The sequence below is a fragment of the Sciurus carolinensis genome, unplaced genomic scaffold (assembly GCF_902686445.1).
Source record: "Sciurus carolinensis unplaced genomic scaffold, mSciCar1.2, whole genome shotgun sequence".
Classification (NCBI taxonomy): Eukaryota; Metazoa; Chordata; class Mammalia; order Rodentia; family Sciuridae; genus Sciurus; species Sciurus carolinensis.
In genome coordinates, this window is record NW_025920120.1 from 53,637 (window position 1) to 63,186 (window position 9,550).

Here is a 9,550-nt window from a genome sequence, read left to right on the forward strand (position 1 = left end):
AGACTCTCTCTTCATTAGAGGCGGTCCAATAATGAGAAAGATTAAAGTGGTAATTTTTAAAATAAGCCATTCATTGCTTCTATCTTAGCATACATTCAAATAGAGTTAAGTTTAACTACATTAAAATTTAATGCAATCTGGGTACAACTATGTGCAAATAGATTTTGTCCACTTGTGAAATTTGAGAATGATAATGCAAGGTGTTTTTTAATATCTATAAAATGACATGAATATTTTTGAATTGATCTCTTCTACCTCCTTAGTTCAGACTGTTTGCATATAATCTCCCAAGAATCCCTTATAAAGGAAACAGAAACATTAATTCAACCTCCACTTTGCATGGTATGCTGTTTAATTCTATTTTCCAACTTGTTCAAAATACTGTCTTGGGATAACTAAGTAGCTGTAAAATTATACTTAACTTCATAAGAAGGCAATGAATCTAGCATAGTACTTTTATAACCTATACATCTAAAGCTATTTAGATATGAGTTATCATAAAAGTATAGAGATAACTAGCTAGGAATTTAGTGGTAAACTCTTAAACTATAGATGTATATGAAAACAACTTATCATTTCAACTCCAGCCTAAAGTGCTCAGCACAATTCATAAAGCAATATTGTCACATGATGTTAAAAGAAAAGCCAAGTAACATTTTGGGAGCTTGAATCCTACCATTGTCTACCACTGAACCTACTATTTAGGAAATAATTTTATTGCCTTTTGTCACATGCTGTCACTAAGGTTTTTTTCATCAGATAGTGGTAAATTTCTGTCTGATTATAAGGAGTCAATGAAAAACATCATTTCTTGGAAGTGAAAAGAAAATACACAACACTTAGGAGAAAATATCAATTTGGGTGTTTCTGAGAATATTGGCATTGATAGAAACAGGGTGAGCTGAGGACTGAGGTGACAAATCTCTGGCCAGATGGTCCTCCTCTGCTCTGGAAACCACGTGAGGAAGAACATGGACAAATGTGATTCACTCAGGTGGAGGAAGAACTGAAATGATGCCATGTTTAAAAAATAAAATAAAGACCTCTGAGAGATCACAGTGTATTTAACAAAGAGAAGACTTGAGAAAATTGCAGTAACTCCCTGCAAATGTATGAACAACTGTCATGAAGAGAGATCAGTCTCCTTGTGCTGCTGCAGAACATGAGCCCATAGATGGAAAAGACCTGTTATCAGATGCTTTTCTTTTTGGGGGCTATATAGTGGGTTTATTATTTTTTATTTGTTGTAAATAGTTGTACATGACTATAGAATGCATGTATACATTTTGATAAATCATACACAAATGGAGTGTAATTTCTCATTTTCTGATTGTACATATTGTAGGATCACATCAGTCATGAAGTTATGTATGTACATGAGGTAATAATGTCTGTTTCACTCCACTATCCTTCCTACCCATTCTTTACTCCCCTGTACCTAATATAAAGTAATTCTTTTCTTCCCTAGCCCCTCACTTATTGTGAATTAGCATCCACATATCAGAGAAAACATTCAGTCTTTTGATTTTTGGGGTTTCCCTTAGCATGATATTCTCCATTTATTTACCAGAAAATGCCATAATTTCATTCTTCTTTAAAGCTGAGTAATATTCCATTGTATATGTTTATACCATGTTTTCTTTATTCATTTGTCTGTTGAAGGACTCCTGGGTTGGTTCCATAGTTTAGCTATTATGAGTTGAGCTGCTGTGAACATTGATGTGGCTGCATCACCGTAGTATGCTGATTTTAAGACCTTTGGGTGTAAACCAAGGATTGGGATAACTGGATCAAATGGTGGTTCTACTCCAAGTTTTCTGAGTAATATCCATACTGCTTTCCATAATGGTTTCAACATTTTGCATTCCCACCAGCAAAAAGGTATGAATGTACCTTTTCCCCCGCGTCCCCACCAACATTTATTGTTGTTTGTATTCTAGAAAATTGTCATTCTTACTGGAGTGAGATGAAATCATAGAGTAGTTTTGCTTTGCATTTCTCTAATTGCTAGAGATGTTGAACATTTTTGCCTATATTTTTTGATCAATTATATTTCTTCTTCTGTGAAGCGTCTGTTTAGTTCCTTAGCCCATTTATTGATTGCAGTATTTGGGGTTCTGGTGTTTTTTCTGTTTTGTTTTGTTTTTTCTTTTTGAGTTCTTTATATATCCTAGAAATTAATGCTTTATCTGAGGTGCACGTGGTAAAGATTTTCTCCCAATCTGAAGGCTTTCTCTTCATGTTATTGATTGTTTCTTTTGCAGAAAAGAAGTTTTTTGGTTTGAATCATCCCATTTATTGATTCTTGATTTAACTTCCTGTGCTTTAACTACAGAACACTAAGGAAAGAAGTTGAAGAAGAACTTAGAAGAAGGAAAGCCTCTCATGCTCCTGGATAGGCAGAATTGATATTGTCAAAATGGCCATACTACCACAAGTGTTATACAAATTTAATGCAACTCCTATGACTCAATGACATTCTTCGTAGAACTAGAAAAAGCAATCATGAAATTCATTTGGAAAAATAAGAGACCCAGAATATCCAGAGCAATCTTTAGCAAGAAAAGCTGGAGGCATCACAATACCAGACTCCAAACTATACTACAGAGCAATAATAGCAAAATTGGCATGGTACTGGCACAAAGCAGACACATAGACCAATGGTACAGGAAAGAAGACACAGAGACTAACGCACATAAATACAGTTATCTCATACTAGACAAAGGTGCCAAAAACATTTACTGAAGAAAAAGATAGCCTATTCAACAGATGGTGTAGGGAAAAATGGAAAGTCACGTGTAATAAAATGAAATTAGACTTTTATCTCTCACCCTGCATGAAACTCAACTCAAAGTGGATCAAAGATTTAAGCACTAGAACAGAGTCCCTGTGACTACTAGAAGAAAAAGTAGTCCCAAATCTTCACCATGTCAGCCTAGTATCTGACTTCCTTAATAGATTTTTTTTTTCTGGCTAACAAGAAGGCAAAACCCTTTTACAGTCATAGTTGACCAGAAAGAATGAGTCCCCTTCAAACAATATATAAATATCTCAAAGGTGACCAGCAAAAGGAAATACCACAGAAAGAATCTTAGCATTGGAAAGGTTGAATTTTAATGTTCCTTTGCTTCCTCTAGCCTGAAACCTAATGGTCAAAAAGCATGAGTGTCAAGAATGTGCATCAGGGATACCAGGGTTCTTTTGTTCTCTGTGAAGTTGGGTTTTGCCATTCTTAACCAGTGTCTACTCTTGCCGGTTATCAGACATATTATGTTCAATGAGAGCTTAGGGCCTCGCATGACAACGTATTTTGGATAATGTTGGCCAGTACCTTTATTACTAACACAACCTCTTGAGGATCTTCTCAAAGAATGATTCAGGAATCCAAAGACAAAGACTTGACAGAAGCACCCATGTTTTTCAGGCAGACACTAAAGAGAAAATGAAGCATAGAGTAGCTGTAAGAAGAATGGAAGACACATGGGGAAAATCCTGGTGATCTGAACTTTTTTTAAAAAAAACATTTTTAAAATGTATTTGGCAAAAGCCTTTGAAACATAAGGGGTAAGGACTCTTTTTAATCTTCTGTACTTGAACATGTCAAAGGAAGCCTGACTGGAGGCCAGGCTCTGTGTTCTGGGTCTCTGAATTTAGATCAATAGCATCTGAACTCTAAAGGGATTCTCTCCCCCTTAGTTGTCTCCACTTTTCTGTTTCAGCCCCAACTGACTCCATTATTCTTTACTTCCCCACAATTGGCAGTGCCCTAGAGATGTCCTGGAGATTTTCTCCATTGACCCAGCAAAAAAAAGAAAAATCACTTCTGGGAAGCAAATGATTGTTTTTCAGTGTTAAGTTAGGATTGAGGAAATTCTCTGTGTGGCTTCTTAAGGGGGAGCATTTTCCCTTCTGTGCTGAGAACTTTCAAGCCACTCTGTTTTCTGGTGATTGGGTGACCCTGCTGGTCATTAGAAATTACAGCCATTTCTAATTTAGGCCTCTGCATTTAATTCCAGTTATCAGACTGTTCACTGCCACCTTCCAAAATTTGATTCACCTTTACTTCAATGTGATAGTTTTATGAATACCTGTTGTGCATTAAGTGTCATCTCTATACATTAAGCCCAGATCGTTTGAAACCCCTCCTCATAAAATTAAATCCATAGTCGAGGATAACATCTTTCTTTCTTAACACTCTGTGCTGGTGAGTTTCAATGATTCAGTGGTCTCAGGCTGACAGAGAAGATGACAATTTTTATATTTTCTTTAAAAATAATGCATCAGCAATAAACACGGGGACTGCTACATTTTGAGGCTCAGCTAGCTGCACAAAACATTTGCTTAACTCCTTGGCCCAGTGCTCCCATTGATTGAACATACATAATTACCCAAACATGGCACAAGGTAATCTTTGGCTTGCACAGCCAGAAAGGACTTTAAATAGGGTTAAAAACATCCCACCACTTTAAAAATCAACAGCTTATCCTGTCTGGACCACTCCATCTGTAAAACCATTAGTATTTATCTATTGAATAAGTTTTTATTTAGGGCACCCAGTATGAAAAAGCTTAAAATAGGGTTGGGAAAATAGAGACTGGATAATAAGTCAGAAATGGGAGAAAGCAGCCCCATCTCAGCTGCAACAATATTAAATCTATATATTTTGAGTCTCTCACCTGTTCTTATGTGTTAAATTATTTATTTTGGTGGATCTCGGTTTCTTTTATAGAGTTTCTCATCTATTTCACAGCAAGAGTAAAGTGATAGCATATACCTAATTCCCTAAGTATTATAAAGACTAGCAATATCTCACCTCCTTACTCCACTCTACTCAATAGTTCACTGTAAGCAAAAGCAAACCTTCAAAACAATTGTATTGGATATCTCTGTGGGTTTAACTGCAGCTTACTTTAACCAGGGCAGAGACGAGCAAGCCTCAGTTCATCCTATCAAGTGTGGTTCTTAAATTTCTTTAAAGAAAATAAAGGAAATTCCATTTTCTATAGTCTCAGAGGTCAACATAATAAGAATATGGAGCCTTCGGTCTTAGTGCCAGGTCCTGGTTCAATCCCCAGCATAGTGGTGGGGGGAGGAAGCAGGAGAACAATGTGGCAGAAGAGAAGGTGGAAGATTGAACTCTTACTAGTCTTACCAGCTGTATGGATGTATACATGCCCATGTGCTTCATATATACAACAAATGTCCATACGTTAAATATTAGTGAATGTCACTAATGTGAAAGGTAGAATCACACTGATTACTAGATAAATTTATGGGATTTAAATGAGAGACAACACCTGTTACCTTGTGGTTTTGGACTGTTAAATTTTAGGCATGTACACTGTATCACCTGCCTTTCTTTAGACTTTGCAAACCAAGCTATTATTTATTCTATTTATTCATGCTTTCCCTTGAAAAGTCAATCCTCCCTAGACCCTGAGATATTTTTGTTGTGTGTGTGTGTGTGCATGTGTGCATTTAACTCTGAATTCCCATCTCTGTTTACCTTCATCTTCCTGGCAGTGAAATGCCTCAAATTGAATACAATATCCCAGACTTTTGAAAAATGTCTCCATGAGTTTCTAATGATAACGACCTTGCCTAAGCTTGACATCAGACTGTTTAGAAACCAGTAAATTCACAGTCTTATCCACTTAAAGTCTCATCACACTATCATGTTTTATTTATTGGGATGTCTCTCTTTCTGAAAGTCTCTCTACTTGATATGGTTCTTGTAACATCTTGACCCTTTTGTAGATTTGAATTTATTAATTTTTCTGCTTCTCTGTGTGTTCTCTCTTAATGTTTTCATTTTCCTTGTTGATGTTTTTTTTCTTTTAACTGATCCTTTTCACATTTTCCAATACTTCCATGTCCTTTAAACCTTTAGAAAATATTTGCAAATCTACACTGACTTGTTGGTTCTCTCTGACCCCTTTTCAGCAATGTTTTTTCTTCACAGAGAGCTTGAAACCACTAACCAAAACCAAGGTCAGACTTATAACACACCTCTGATTATAACTAAAGAATAAATGGAGAGTGGGAATGGAAAAAAATATTTTAAGCATCTTAAAAAGTAGTCAGAATGGATTTAAGTTACACATCATGAAAGATAGTACTTCATTCTTCTTGGTGAAATAGTATGGCCCTTTGGCTTTATCTCTTCTTTTTCCATCCCACTTGAAAATATAACTTTCTCCAATTTTACAAAAAGTCAATTATTCAAATATTGTGGAATTTTTCTGGCTAAAAATATTTTTTAAATCCCAGCTCAGTTGCTTTATTTCACAGTTCCTTCCCAGGGGGTGTCAGTGAAAGTTTGCTTAACAACCCATACCTCAACTACCTACTCAGTTCAACCTGGATCGTTGCTAAGCTTCCCAATTACACTTGAATCTTTGGTCTTTCTCTTCTTATGATTAATCCTGATCTTAATGTTGGCCAGGTTTTACACAGTAGTAGCACATGCCTGTGCAGATTAACTCTTGAATCTCAGATTACCTTCATACCTCCCACGCTTTCCAATACCAGGAGAATGGAAAGACACTTGAATCATCCATACTCACTTATACAGACAATTCATCATGGACTCTGTTTGTCATCTCCACAATATTCTTCATATATTTACCGGCATGCCAAGCACCATGACAGAATCATACTGTACAACCAGAATAGAGTGTAGTTGACCCCCTGTACTTTCCAGATGAAGTAAGTTAAGGGGCTTATCAAAGGTAAAAAAAGTTGTATGATGATGTCATTACAATAATATCTTTGTGTATCTTTGTGTACATGTAATGTTTGTGTGTAACAAATGGTATACAAATTTGGACTCTTTCATAGCAACCCTATGAAATAAATATTTTTATTATTTCAAAGAAGATGAGAAAACCAAGGCACAAAGAGGTTAAATGATTCGCTGAAGATCCCATACTGTGAAGTCCAGGCACTTTGGCTCCTAAGACTGTACTCATAATCACTAGGCACTTTCTTTCATGAACATCAAATAGCTAATTTCCCATCATCAAAAAGTAAGGCTGTTCCAGCAGATGCATAAATTGCCTGAGACTGGCTAAGCACACTCTCCATCAACAACACATCTTCCTCACACTGGAAACAATATTCTCTCCACATATTCACCCACAGAGCTTTATTTGAATGTGAACTCCTATATAAGGACAAATAGAAACTCACTCTCTTCCCCTCAGGGAAAAAAGTGAACCAGAAGTTTACAGCAGATTTTTGAAAATCACTACATTCTGTCTGCTCTGCACACGATATGTTTCTATAAGCTCCCTTCTGGCCCTAGTGGGATTCCAGCATTTACAAGGGCAGGATGCAGAGTAAACACCTTTGCACTGAACAGATTTTTTCTGCTCCCCCTATTCACCTGTGGCTGCCTTTTGCTTTTCAAGAGCCTCTGAGATTGAGGCATCAAGCTGGGCCCCTGAGACAAGGCACCAGCAGATGTAAATCACAGTCCTCTACCACTCTGGGGCCTGCCCTTGTCTGGATTTTCTTGAGCCTGTCACACAGTGGCTTCCCCAAAGCACACCTCAGTGCCCACTGGGACCTCCAGAAGAATGACCCTACTATCAGCTGGTAAGAGCACAGAAAACTCAATGAGTCCTCAGTACCTGGAGAGATGCTACAAAGCCCTTAGCACCTGGGATACTCACCGCATCATCTTAGATTTTCATTATGCTGGCAGCTACAGTATTAGAGATATTTGCTCCCAGGAATGTGACAACAAGCACACCAGAGGAATATGTTTCCATGACTTGCCCATTGCCTTAATGAATTTTTGTTTGTAAGTTCTAAGGGAAAAGACTTTTATATTATCTTCCCCTAAGATAATCCAACCAATTTGACAGGAACAACTATTTACACCATGGGAGCACTTACTGGCCCTGAAAAGTCTGAAGTGGTTTGAGATGATTTTGAAGGGATTTTCAGAGATACAGTGCAAAGGCCCTGAAGTGTACTAAAGGAAGCAGATGTCAGGTGTGGAACTGTCTGTCTCTGCACGCCCACCCAAGGAGTCAGGAAAGGCTCTGGCATTTTATTTCCTATAAATGCACCACCTCCATTTATCTTCAAGAGAAGAGGGTGCATTTAAAGGTTGAAAAATCACCCAGCATATGCAGTGTAGGATTGTAGGGAAAACCAAAATAAGTTAAAGATGGATTTATAAAATAATGTAGGGGTATTAGAAAGTGAATGATGGAGTTTCAAGATGGTGGACTAGAGGGTGACTGCATTTCATGTTGCTCCAGGACTCAGGATTCAAGAAGAGGAGGTATTGAGAGACTCAGAACCAACTCAGAGCCACCAGGTGAGTCTCTCCCATTGGGGAGGTGCCCCAGATGGGGGAGTAGTCCTGGAACAAAGGGAAATTTGTGAAGTAGAGTTGCCCCATGAGACCCCCCACTGGAGCAGTGAACTTGGACAACTGGGAGCATTGTACAGGAGGGCCACTCAGTGAGAGGCTTATGAGCAGAGCAAGGGTCCCAGAACCGCAGATAGCTCCTTGGAGGAGGGGCCGCCCAGTGAGACGCTTCAGTGCAGGATGAGGCTCCCTGGCCCAGGAGGTAGATCTGGACCCCTGGGAACATCACAGAAGAGGACTGCCCAGCCCAGGCAGTAGTTCTGGAATGAAGGGAACTTCTAGGAGGGGAGCTGACCAACAAGACTTCCCCACGGGTGAGTCTTCCCCACCAGGTGAGGCTTTCCCACCAGGGTGGTAGAACCAGAGACACAGGCCCAGACCAACCATGCCCCAGCCTGCAGTCTAGTCCCCCTTTTGACTGACCATTGGTCAACATGGGGAGGTGCCTCTGCCCACTAACAGGGAATATACCCAACCTGAAGGCAACCACCCCTAGACGGGCAACTTCCTTGTGGATCACTGCATTGTCAAGGGCCTCCAAGACTTTAGGCTACTGAAGGCTAGGAGGTGAGTTATTGGAAATCTACAGAGACACTATAAGTCAATAGAGAAAATCTGCAATATCTCAGAGTTTCACTACTAGGGGTAGATACCTGACCAATATGAGAAACAAGGGAAGAAAATGTCGCAAACAAACATAGATGCTACATCAATAAAATCCAATGACAGCATGGCAGGAGAAATGTCAGAAAGGGAATTCAGAATGTACATAATTAAAATGATCAGGGAAGCAAATGATGAGATGAAAGAGGAAATGCAGGCTTTGAATGATCACATCACTCAACAGTTAAAAGAGCAAATACAGGAACAAAAGATCATTTCAATAAAGAGTTAGAGATACTAAAAAACAAACAGAAATACTTGAAATGAAGGAAACAATAAACCAAATTAAAACTCCATAGAAAGCATAACCAATAGGATAGAACACCTGGAAGATAGAACCTCAGACATTGAAGACAAAATATTTAATCCTGAAAACAAAATTGACCAAACAGAGAAGATGGCAAGAAATCTTGAACAGAATCTACAAGAATTATGGGATATTATGAAAAGGCCAAGTTTAATAATTATTTGGATTAAAGAAGGCACAGAGGAACAAACCAA